The sequence below is a fragment of the Suricata suricatta genome, chromosome 8, assembly GCF_006229205.1.
Source record: "Suricata suricatta isolate VVHF042 chromosome 8, meerkat_22Aug2017_6uvM2_HiC, whole genome shotgun sequence".
NCBI lineage: Eukaryota > Metazoa > Chordata > Mammalia > Carnivora > Herpestidae > Suricata > Suricata suricatta.
In genome coordinates, this window is record NC_043707.1 from 68,371,885 (window position 1) to 68,385,395 (window position 13,511).

Genomic DNA, 13,511 nt, shown 5'->3' on the forward strand with positions numbered 1-13,511 from the left:
ATCACTTTCTTTTTAAAAAAATTTTAATGCTTATTCATTTTTGAGAGAGAGAAAGAGAGAGAGAGCAAGCAGGGGAGGGGCAGAAAGAGAGAGGGAGACACACAGAATCCAGAGAAGGCTCCAGGCTCTGAGCCTCAGCACAGAGCCTGATGTGGGGCTCGAACTCACAAACCATAAGATCATGACCTGAGCTGAAGTCGGATGCTCAACTGACTGAGCCACCCAGGTACCTCAATCTGGATTCACTTTTTTTTTAACTTTAAAAAAAAAATTGTTAATGCTTATTTATTTTTGAGAGAGAAAGCACAAGTAAGCACATGCATGTGAGCAGGGCAGGGGCAGAAAAAGAGGGAGACACGGAATCCAAAGCAGGCTCCAGGCTCTGAGCTGTCAGCACACAGCCCAACATAGGGCTTGAACTCATGAGCCAAGAGATCATGACCTGATGTGAAGTAGGATGCTCAACGGACTGAGCCACCCAGATACCCCAATCTGGATTCACTTTTTAATGCAAGCTAGAACTCTAGGGCTTTAAGATATTATCCCTGTTTGTTTATTTTAAGATTTTATTTTTAAGTAATCTCTACGACCCAATGTGGAGCTTGAACTTACAACCCCAATATCAAGAGTCACATGCTTTCCTGAATGAGCCAGCCAGGCGCCCTGTCATCCCTGTTCTTAACAGGAATCGGAGACGGTTTAAGCAGCTTTGAAAAGTAAACCATCCAGGGGAAGAACACATCCAACTGAGCCTTGAGTGATGAAATGCTTCCAACTGTTTCTGATTTCTCTACTAGCAAAAAAAAAAAAAAAAAAATCAAGCTGTAGGGAAGGAGATGGGAAGGAGAACGGCCTTTTGCGTCAAGATGCTGGAAATAATGCTCACCCTTCCACGACTGCTGAATTCTCTTTCACAATGCTACCTTTTTGATGAGGAGGGAGAAATACACCCAGTGAAAACAAAATGCAATCATATAAGAGAAACACCACGGATGGCGAATGCAAAGACCTGCCACCGCCTTTACGAAAGGCCCTGTGAGGTGGGGAGCCACTGCACACACACAGCAAACCCACCCTGCCATCACCCTGGGCCACTCACAGCCCCGTGCAGCTGCCCTGTCTCGCAGTGGACCCTGGGCATGCACATCCGACAGCTGGCCTGGCCTCATGCTGTCAACTCCCAGAAGGCACTGGAGAGAGTCGCTATCAGAGGGACTCCTGACTGATAAATGACAGGAATCTAGCTTCTCTTACTCTTCTAACCACTCATTTTTGTCTAATAATGAACAGAACATGCAGATGTTCTGGGACCCACAGGAGATGCAAGGCGACATTAACCGTCACCCCAGAAAGGTGAGGACAGTGAGACTCAGTGAGATTAGTGGACTTCCCCAAGGAGGTCCCCTGTTAATGGGAGAACTCAGACCAGAACTCGAACTTTCCTAATTAATGGTCAATCTCTTCGCTCCTTTTGTGCTTCCCTTCCTTCCCCCGCATCCTTAGGTGTCCTGAAATCACCTCTAAACCTGTTTCAGAAAAAGCTCTGGGTTTTATTTTAAAAGGTCATTCCTGATATTCATCTTACTCTATCAACCAGAAGAAAACCCCACCATCGGCACCTAATGCTAGCTGACAAAACCCCAACTGATATACTTACTCATTCTACAGCAGTGAGCTCCTTTCTCCAAGTTTACTGTTACCAACTCTCAGCTGTCTTCCCCAGGCCCCCTTACTCCCAGATTTCACTGGCTCCTATTTTAGTGAGGAAACCCAGGGCATCAGGAAAAAACTTTCTCAACTTCCTCCTCTTCCACTTGCAGTCATCTACAGTCACATGTGTCTTCTTTTTATGTTCATTTATTTTTGAGAGAGAGAGAGAGAGAGAAAGAGAATCCCAAGCAGCCTCCATGCTAACAGTACCCTCAATCCGATGCGGGGCTTGATCTCATGAACTGGGAGATCATGACCTGAGCTGAAATCAAGAGTCGGACACTTAACTGACTGAGTCACCCAGGTGGTCCCACAGTCATATGTATCTTCTCACCCTCTCCTGTCCCAAAGGAATGACTGTCCCTGTCCCGTCTCGCGACACTTCCTTTGATCGTGCTTACACTCCAGATCATATCTTTTCTGGAGCCTTACTCCATCAGATATTCTCTCTCCTACTTTTGGTCACTCTCTCTCCACTATTCTCAAATAAAATACTAGCTCTAGAAATAATTACACCCAAAAAATATTCCTTCGTGGACAAATATATACACACAGGCATTCCCACTGGTGCCTCCCTTCTCCATTCCTACTCCTTCCTCGACCTTGACTTAAAAACTCTTCTGACTACTGAATACCAACTATATTCTCTCATTACCAAATCCAGGCTCCCACTTTCAATCTTTGCTCTACCAGACCGTCCCGTGGCCTCCGACAGACCTGAGAGCTTTTCCCTATTTACTACCTGGGTGCTCTGGCCAGTTCCTTACCCGAGCTTCAGAGACCTTATCTCTAACAGCCAATAGCGGGGACACGTGGGTGGCTGAGTTCAAGCCCCGCATCAGGTTCTATGCTGACAGCTCAGAGCTTGGAGCCTGCTTTGCATTCTGAGTCTCCATTTCTCTCTGCCCCTCCCCTGCTCTCATTGCGTGTCGCTCTCTCTCTCCAAAATAAACGTTAAAAATAATTTTTTTAACAAAATAAAATAAAATAAAAGCCGATAACATTAATGATTTCAGGGGGCTCTGTTGAAAGGACTGTATGACAATATATGGAAACAAAATGCTCAATCTTCCCATTGGTTTTGTTTGTGCCTTTTCCTATGTTCTTTTATTCTCTCCTTCTTGTTTCTTTCTTCTTGGTCTTTGGTCACTGGGCCATCCTTGAGTGGTCTCAGCTACATTCACAGCTACAATCACCAGTTCAGTCACTCCCTGAAACACATCTCTGGCTGTGACTTCTCTCTGGGGGCAAGGCCTCTCAAGATGAACTGAATGGCCCAGGGGCATCCCAAGTTGACTCCAAACGGAACTCACTACTCTCTCTCCAAGTTGACTCCTCTCATATTTTCCATCCTGACTAATGACACCGTCAGTGAATCTTCCCAACCAGAAACGCCAGGAGCCATCTTTCTTTGCTCTCCCCTCCCACTTTCCATTCAATCAGGAACCAATTCTCTCTCCTAAAATGGGTTTCAAACCCTCCTCTCCTTTCCGTTCCCGCTGTGGTCACCGTAATTTCGGTCCTCACTACTTCTGGGTTGTTAAAAAATTCCTGGGTTGTTTCAATAGTCGCTGGACTTCTCCTTGCTTCCTTTTCATGTACCTTAAGACCGTGACTTAAGCCTTTATTTCGTCACTGGGGAGGAAAAAACCCCACCACCTGAAATAGCACGTGTGGCCTTAGACATGACTGGATCACATATCTAGGCCCAGAGGCACTTCCGGCCCCTTCTCCCCTGCACCGCGACCTCTCTGCTCCGGTCACTCCTATTCTATGTTCTTTGCACACTGAGCTCTTTGGGGCTCTGAACATGGACCATTTCTTCCATTTCTCCCTCCTCTCCAGCCTGGGAAAGAATCCTGTCGCTCTAATAATCAGCACCAAAATCACCTCCTTCAGGAATTCTTTCCTCACAAACAAGAAAGAACAAACCACCACCTCCTTTGTGCCCATTCTCTATTATTATTTACCACAATGTACTGCGGTGAAGTGCCTCACTTTCTAAGTTCCAGTTAATGATTTATGTGTCTGTCTTCTGAGGTCAGGCACTACGTCATAGTCACACTGTATCTTCAGAACTTAGCACAATGACTGGTACCCAGCAGGTAGGAGGAAGAGAGAGAAGGGGACTAAGAGCTAGTAGTTTGGAGCTCAGCAAACGTCTGTTGAATGGATGAGGTAGCTTTGCTGTCAGTTATATTAGATTAATTGAATAAGAGAGTAGGTTGGTAAGACAGGTGGATCTGACAGCTGGTGAGGTGAGCATAAAGGAACCTGAATGAGAAATGGAAAATGTCAGCACCGATGAAGGCCTCTCCTGAGTACGTAAGTTCAGTCAGGTCAGTAGCTGGGGATGTTATAATCAAACTTAGGTGAATACCTAATGAATCCTGTTTAAAGCACACTGGGAGAACAGCTCCAACAGCCCAAGGGCATGGTCTTATCTGTCTAAGCAGGTTTGAGACTCTAGAACATTCCACATTACAATTATTTGGACTTGGTGCAAGCTTAGTTTATTTCAGTAGTTAGACAGCAACCCTACCCTATAACCACCAAGCACCTAAAGAACTCCAAACAAAAGAAAAATAAAATATATCCTAACATCCATATAATGCTGGACCTGACGGCCAAGAAGACTATCTTTGGCCCAAACAACAACGTTAAGCAGTTATCTATTTTGAGACCAAAATTTGTCCCTGACAGTTAATTTCAGATTTACTTATAATAACACAAGCGATGTTATGTACATGGTTCTCTGCCATTCCATCAGCTAAGGAAAAAGGACACTGTATTCTGCATAGGCATGCAAATGCTCATTTATCAAATCAAGTGATCCAGCATTCAGGGTGACATGTATTAGAGCCTGGAAGAGAGAGGAGACCAAGAGAGCTGAGAAGAGAGTGGACCAAAGTAAACTTGGGGGGAAATGAAGCCAACACTGGCAATGTTTTCCCAATAATAAATAGACATCTATGATGAACAGGTTTTCACGAGTATTCAGCATGTATGACAGCATCACCTCATCAAACATTCATTCGAAAGCCATACCAGGAATGCCCCTCCCAGCTCTATAAGTAACGCAGAGCACTAAAGAGGAAAGAGAAGCCTCTGGAGTGAGACACCTTCTACCCTACACAGATGACCAAGTGTGAAAGGGAGCCATACTGCTAAAAAAATAAAACTAAGAAAGAAATGTAATGGAAGGGAAGTTAAATTATGTGACTAACCAATGTTCCCAGTGAAGTAAACACATTTCTAGAAGATGTCTGCAGGTGTAGAGTTAACACACATGGAAATAATAGCAGGAAATCTACCTAAAATAATGTATTTTTAAAGTTTTTTTTTTTTAATGTTTATTTATTTGGGAGTGTAAGCACGCGAGAGTGAGCATGCATGTGAGCAGCGGAGGGGCAGAGAGAGAGGGAGAGAGGAATCCCAAGCAGGCTCTGTGCTGTCAGTGCAGAGCTCAAAGCAGGGCGTGATCCCACGAACCATGAGATCATGACCTCAGCTGAAATCAACTCTCAGATGCTTAACCAACTGAGCCACCCAGGTGCTGCTATTTTTGAACTTTTAAATTTATATCAATCTTGCTACATAAAATGAAGCTACATAAAGGTACATGTATCAAGATAAGACATATTTCAAAGCCATAATAATTTTAAAAGTGTATCAGTGACCCAGGAGGACACAAATAAGCAACCGAAACAAATGAGAGATCTCTCAAAGAGATCTCTATCAACATACACTTATATGCTAGAGGCAGCACCAACTGCAGAGAAAGAGGAGATTATTTAGGAAATAGTGCTGGTCAAACTGACTCACAACATGATCAATTTTTAATAAATAAGATGGGCATGCTGGAGTGACTCAGTTGGTTCAGTGTCCGACTTGATTTCGGCTCAGGTCACGCATGATCCCACGGTCGTGAGACGGAGCTCTGTGTTGGGCTCTCTGCTGGGCTTAAGAATCTCTTCTCCCTCTGCCCCTTCCCTGCTTGCATTCTCTCTCATTCTCTAAATAAATAAATAAAGGGTTTCTACCTCGTATCTTAAATTCCAAATCGTTTAAAAACTCAAGAGTAAGCCTATAAAACTAATAAAGTAAGGAGAGACTAAACCATGATATAATCCTAGAACAAGAAAGGAGTCCCAAAATGACTCAATCACAGGCCACAACAATACTATCAATGAATGGGTTCACTTATAGTAAAATTAAAAATTTTTGTTGTCGTTCATGAAAGCCACCCTTCACAGTTACCAAGCAAGTGACATACTGGGAGAAAGTGTTCACAATACCTAAGGCAAAGAAGGGATCCGTTTCTAGAATATACAGGAACTCAACAAGAATTCTTTCAAAGAACTTCTTTCCAGAAAAGGGCAAGAGACCCGATTCACAGAAAAGGGAAATCAAGTTAAGAAAAATGAAGGGATCTTCAACCTCACTTGTAATCATAAAAAGGCAAAATTAAACCATGAGCTACAAATGACATCTATCAGATTAGCCACCACCAGGAAACTTGTGAATAAAAGTGGAAACCATCATGCAGTATCAGGGAGGCTATAAACCTGCCAACAAACCGCAGGGTTCCCAGGACAACCAGTAGGCTTGCAGCCTAACACCCAGCTGGCTGCCTGCGGGCAATACTGCCTCAAGACACTCACCAACCGAGTCAACACACCCAGGCTTTTTAGGGAAAAAATGCATACATACTGCACGAAAGCCAACAATATTTATAAAATCCTTAACTCTTCTTCCATGTCCCTATTTCCTAGTGCTTAGATATGCTCTGTGGCTGTAACTTAACCCCTGCTGAAAGGGCAAAGTTAAAGGTATGACTAAACGAAGCGTGATTATTTCTCTTCACAAGCGAGGTCAAGGACAGAAAAGAGCAGATGTAAAGAAAGAAGTGACAGTTTTAGCATGGGCAATCAGAAATTGGGATCCCAGTCCAGGCCTCTGCTAGTTTCTGTGAATTGGGCAAGTTATAATTTCTGCCTGCCTCAGTTTCCTCACCTATGAAATGAGGAGATTACCCACCACACACAACACCAGGAGGCTTAGAGACAGTCCATGTAAAGGGTCTAGCACACACGATGTGTTCATTAAGTAGGAAGTGATTTTTTTTTTTCCTAAATCAGAAAAAAAAAAAACTTGAGTTTTGGTGCTTGGCCTATCCTGGCTTCAGCAGAATATGAAAGCCACAGAAACAGGCATGGAACCCAAAGAGACCGATTCAATAGGAACTTATGTGTCCATGTTTTCCACCACAAAATAGGGATAAATACTATCTCTTTCCACATACTTATCAAAAACTGAAAAGGTGAAGGTTGGAAGGAAGCTTCTTTTAGCTTCTGGGAAATGAAAATAAGACTGCTGGCTGGTGGTACTTAACCCAGTGGCGATTATGCAACTGGTGTCACAGTCCTGACTCTATCAACGTGAGGAAGGGATAGTCACAGGAGTGACGTAGGGAAAATGCTCTTGCAAGAAATAGTTACCCATGACTGAGTAATTCTAAGACCTCAAAGCCGACCATGAAAACAGTTAACCTGGAAGTAAAATCAGATTCAAAATCAGAACTTTACACATCATCTTAACGTACAACAAAGAGGAACATCTCCAGCTGGGAATCCTGATAATCTGATGGCTAACGGACTGTACATTGAAATCACCACTCCACCATCTCCGGCCTGGAGACGTTGTTTTATTTTGGTCCTGATTTCTCAGCCCATTGACTGCAAGGTGCTGGCAGATTTTGTTGCCCTGACCTCATGCCTCACACAGATATATACTCCTACTTTATAAGCACACGACAATGTTATGGGCATTATTTCCAATATATATTCAGTTGAGTGATATTATATGGTACCTGTGTCACTCAATATTAGCAATCATCAGAAATAAGAAGTACAACTCTAAGCAAATAAAAAATCTTTGAAATCTTTAAGTATTAGTAAAAGCTTCCCGATTCGTGTAAAGGTTGAGAACCACTGCTTTAGAGTTTCCAGTTTCCAACAGGAGGCAATTTTTACTTTATAACGGACATGAAAAAAACCAGAGGGTTTTGAAAAAATGAAAGTCCTAACACAATCATCTCTATGCGAGCCCTCTCTCAGTCATAAACTTTTCCTTGGCATTTAACATCAAAGCCAGTATGCTTTCATTCCCATTCACAAGCCACTGGAACTGTCCCAGACAGACAGAAATGGCAGTACCTTTTGTATATTAAGAAAATATACAGATTTCACTACTCACTTATAAAAGAAGCCCCACTGACTACTTTATCTCTTTCCTCTCCTACCTTCTCCCCTTCTCCGGATACTCTGACACAATTCTAAGGAGCAGAAGTTACAGATCACAACAGACACTCCATTGAAGACAAAAATAAATATTGTATGCAGCATTTCCCCGTGAAAATGTACTCTCAATTTTAACTTATGTCCATTTTAATGCCACATAAAATATTAGCTAAAGAGAACCTTAACTTTAAGCATCACAAAGATAAGAAAAAAGAAACTTATTTCCATCTGGAGAATACTACAAAAATAATATAGAAGTTAAAGAACACATGAATTTGCTTATGTTGTCCCGTAATATGACCTTTTCTTTCTTTTTTAATAATCTCTATGTTCAACATAGGGCTTCCACTCACAGCCCCCAAATCACACTCTACTGACTGAGCCAGGCAGTCACCCCTGTAATATGACCTTTACTGTGGGTATCCTGAACTGGGGTGGGGGAGTTACAGGTGTATGGTGTGTGTGTGGTGTGTGGTGTGTATGGTGGTGGTATGTTATGTACGGTAGTGGGCTGTAGAGAGAGTCACACACATCATTTTATAATTTATTACTTCTTTTCTGAGACACAAAGTGTTCTAGGGTTAAGCCAGAAGTGATATTCTTCTGTTCTAAAAAGCTACAATATGGGGCACTTGGGTGGCTCAGTCGGTTGAGCGTCCGACTTCGGCTCAGGTCACAATCTCACAGTTAGTGGGTTCGAGTCCCATATCGGGCTCTGTGCTGACCACTAGCTCAACCTGGAGCCTGCTTTGGATTCTGTGTCTCCCTCTCTCTCTGTCCCTCCCCTGTTCATGCTCTGTCTCTAAAAAATAAATCAATGTAAAAATAAATAAATAAATAAATAGCTACAATATTACAATCTGGCCCTTCAAGAAGCCACTGTTCACTAAGACTTGACATAAAATATCTGTAAATCAAAATATGCTATTAGGATTTTGGCAGCAGGAAGCAGATCAGAGTGATCAAGCACAGCTAAATCCAGTCACTAACACAGAGGAAGTGTAAATTTCAGACATGGGGAAAAAACCAAACCAAAACAAAAAAACCCATCAGCTCCGTGTGGAGGGTTTGGGAAAAGATCTGAAGATGTAGGTAAGGCTAGTCTGGAGTCAGGCTTTACCAGCCTGCTGGGAATAGAGAAACATGCCCTGAATCAGCATTGCCATCCCTCCCCCAGGCAGCAACTTCCCAGACTACAGAAGAGCCAAGGACTATTAACCAAAAGACGTGCTGAAGTCCTAGCATCTCCATTTACTAGTAGGACCCCTGACAAGTCTCATTTCAGCAGCCTCAGTTTCCTCCCTCCGGAAAACGAAGCAAATAAGCCCTGTTTTACCAGACTATGAATGGGTGTAATAAATTATAAATGCGATCTAGAAAATGCGCTCTGTAAAAACAGAAAATGAAGAGCTCTTAAGATCAATTATCATTATTCCTGGGTTATTATTTAATTATTATGAAGTTTTCTTAGGGTGAGAGCAAATCCTGTTTTTAACTAGGGTACGGGTTTGGAGTGTACAAAGGCTGTTCTATTTTATCTCAAAGCAGAGCACCTGAAGCTGAAGACATTCTTCAAATAAATTAATGAACTGGAGAGGAAGGAGTACACTTGGGTACAAAAGAGAGACACAAATAAAAAAAAAATAAATGAAAAAAATAAACAGACAAAACCCTATGGTTGTACAGGTTTTCCAAGAGTCCCTCTCACTGACTTGTTTTAATCATGTCATGTATCTGGCAAAGAGACCTAAACACAGACATATCACAATGAAATTCAAATTTAAGACATCCACGTCCATCTATCTAGAAAAAGATGAAATTAATTGCTCAGTTCTTACAGGGTACCTTGGTTATTTACTGCTAACACAATTATGCCAATTACTGATATTATCACAACACTCAAAGCAGCTGTTTTCTTAGGGAGATTAAAGTTCTGAAGGACTATTAGAATAACAGGATCACAGAATTCAAATCACTGATGATGGGGGGGGGGGGAAGAGGGAGAGAGAGGGTCGTGCCTATTTCCCAGGCTACTTGACTACAAAAGATTTTCCTTTCAAAGCCAAATCAGTCATGTAGGGGAATATATTTTATTACAGAAAGCACAAATTAGAATAGCAGAGCCCACATATGACATCACGAATTTAAATCTACAACAAACACTGCTTCCTGAGGATGCTTAGCTGCCCTATAAGGTGACGGAGCTAAGACGTGCACATGGTGGTAGGATTCTGCTCCCACCCAAGGGACTGCAGAAAGAGACCCTACTTGGCCTTCCTCCCCTCTAGTCCCGTGTTCACATCCCTTCCTCCGACACACGAGGGTAAGAAGATGCTACCGTCTTTAACACGGATCAAACACTGCGCTGGAGGCCAATGGTACCATCGAACGGATTCTTTTCCACGCTCCAACCTCCCTTAGTGGTTTTCCACCAGATTGGAGTTTCACCAGGTGGATAAATATAGGTGGGGAAACAAGGCCAGGCTTTCATTAGCGGAGAAGTCAATTTGACTTAGTCTGCAGAGACCGGAGCTGCCAGGGAAATGAAGAAGCACCAAGCCTGTGCATGAAACCAACCTCTCCTCTAGCAGTTTGCTCTCCGCCTGGGAAGCTCTGATGGAGCAAGATATGGATGTGAAATTATGAAACTACTGGGTGAGTGTGAGAAAAGTCACTCTCCATTTTCCTCTGATGGAAAATGGAATATAATGAATAAAGATGTCTGGCTCGTACCTTTAATAGTACCTTCTGTCTGAGCCGGGGAGCCAGGCTAAGAAACCACAACTGGAGTGAACAAGCCAGACACCAGACTAAACACCTCAGAAGTAGCTGTCCCTCATTCCTGGTCGCTGACCTTTCCAGTGCATGTCTGCATCACTAATTCCCTCCGTTCTGAAGGCCTGCCTCCTCGCCCCCCCCCAAACAAAACAAACAAACAAACAAACAAACAAAAAACCCAACACAGAGCAAGGCTCCGCAGAGGAGGTGGGTTCTCGAGTCTAGCTTCCCTTTCCACCTTACACTTGTCCCACCGCTCGCCCTCTCTCCTCCCAGGTCCCCACTTCCCACCCACTCCTCTTAGTAACATCCCAGCCCCCCAGAGCCTTCTCCTGGGAACCCCGAGGTCAGCGAGGGAGCAACAAAGCGCCCCGCTTCAGGCAGCGGCGCGGGCAGCCGGGGACTCCGGGAAACCTCCCGGGCACAGGCACACCAGGCTGGAAAGCGCCCGCCCAGGCTCAGGAAGCCCGGGCAGGTCCCGCGGGCGGCAGGCAGCCCCAAGCCCGCCCGCCCTCCCGGGGGACCGACACGCCTCGGGCGGCACGGCCACAGTTCCGCAGGGACCCCTGGGGGCGAAGGCGGGGAGGGGGGCGCGACCCGGCTACCGCGGCACGCGAGTGAGGCTGCGGCGGGAGCCGGGGAACTGGCTCGGCGGCACTCAGGGGCGGCGGCCAGTGACAGCCCCGCGCCCGGCCCGCGGGCTCCCCGACCTGGCCCCACGCACCTGGACCAGGCGGCCACCCTGCTCCCTCAGGGCGCTCTCCGGGGACTCGGCTTCCGGGGGGAGGGGCGGGCTCCGCAGGCTGGCACCGGCGGCGACAGAGACTTCACTCCTCCATCCTGGGACCCGGCGGCACGTTACAGACAGCCGTGCACTTCCTGTTTGAAAACACGGAGGAGAGAGTGTTGGCAGAGTGGAGGGAGGGGCGCGGACCCGCGGGAGGGAGGACACAGGGGGGCTGCGGGTTGCATAACTCCCGCCGCCCCCGCCCGCCTCGCCACGGGCGCTCCGGGCGCTGCGCTCCGACCCGCCACCCCGGCTGCTGGCGAGGTGGCTCCCCGAGGCCCGGGCCTCCCCCTGCCGGAGGCCTCGCAGCCGCAGCCGGAGCGCTCGCAGCCCTTCCGTTTCCAGCCCCAGCCTCGGTGCTCCCCTCCCCACAAGTACCGAGTCAATGGACTGCACGCTTCCTCCGGAGCGCAGAGCGCAGTGCCGCGTGTAGTCGGCCTCCGTTTTGCTCCTTTCCTCTCTTCCCCGCCCCCGCCCGTGCAACAAAATCGCTTCGGGAAGGTGTAAAGCCGGGAGGGACCCAGCCTTTCCAAGGGAGTGGAGGCTGGATTTATGCAAAATTTTAAAGTGAATAGCCACATCCCAGTACATCCACTCCAGCTCGGCAACTGAAAGAGCCCGAGGATGGGAAATTACTTGTCTTGCGCCTGGCTGAGTCAAGAGAGCATGCACACAGCTGCCGGCGAACTTGGAGTGGAGGGGGGCGGGGAGAGTGTTCCATGGTCCTACGGTCTCTAAGAGCACTGACCTCAAGCTCACAGCCCCCTAACATTACAGACACCAATTCCACACAGAAGATAATGGAATAGTGCATTCTTTCACAGAACAATTAAGGACTTCTTTGTGCTTATGAAATCACAGAGCAGTTCCAAAATTCTGAGTTTGGGGTCATGGTGCTACCCTCTGACTTCGGTGAACTTCAGGGTAATGTTTAAAAATTAATAAACGGATGGTTTAAGAATCTGCCATATACATGTATGTGTATTTAGTCCCGGGGTTCTGGATTTCCAGATGTGGATGGATGGCTTCATCTGTACCCTTTCTGTCCTTGCACACAAATCTCTCAGGTTACAAGGTACTTACAGGACTGTCTTGCTTAAACAGCTCCTTTTATCACAAGCTGATGGCTTAAATAAAAGTTATTCATGTTTCAAAACAACACGGAGAGTAGGACTATTCTATATAAAAAGCCAAATTTTGACTGAAGTAGAAATTGATGGACATTAAGTTCCTACTCTATGCTAGGCAGCATCTTATTCTAATCCACTCCTAGTTTCAATATTTCCCAACAGATCTATGAATGTCCTATTCTCCTATTCCCAACTGAGGAAATAGGGTCAGAGAAGTTAAGTAACTGTCCTGATGTCTTAGCTAGAGAGTGGTCAAGTGGAGAGTTGAATAACAGGTCTTTCCTAAGCATAAAATCTGGGCCATTTCCTCTACTCTCTGCTAATTCTCAAAACAATAGTGAATTCTGGGGGGAAAATAAATCAAGCCCAGTGACCATCTGTGATCCATTTCTTTATCTCTTAATGATTCTGCAATTTACATGCTATAACCCTGTTCGACTCCCTATGGTCCTTACCCACCTCAATAATATGTACCTTTATTGGCCGAGCAGAAGACATAGTGCCCCTTCCCAGTGCCTTCGACTGGCTCTTTCAGCCATTTCAGAGAATTACTCAATGGCAAAAGTTCAAAAGGTTCTAGGATAGCCATTTTTATGCCAAGGTCCAAAGTCTGTGCAAGTTCAGAACCTAATCAGCTGACTAATATTTGTTCCCTGAAGTCTTTTTTTCTCACTGGGATTTTTTTTTAAAGAGGGAAAATAAAAGAAAACAACATACACATGACCTCAGCTTTGAGTGAGACTATTGAAATTCTCTCCTTTTCTATTTCTCTCTGCTTCAGCGCCTAGCTCATACTCACCTGTA

General features: G+C 45.2%; 1 protein-coding gene across 1 annotated transcript in view; it reads right to left on the minus strand.

Annotated features, from left to right (window-relative positions):
- The window catches only part of LRRC8D (leucine rich repeat containing 8 VRAC subunit D), a 94,622-nt gene extending 82,745 nt beyond the window's left edge, over window positions 1–11,877 (minus strand). The window contains exon 1 of the mRNA XM_029949142.1: window positions 11,515–11,877. The gene's annotated coding sequence lies outside the window, so the exon portion shown is untranslated. The remainder of the gene's footprint in view (window positions 1–11,514) is intronic.
- Window positions 11,878–13,511: the final 1,634 nt, after the last annotated feature.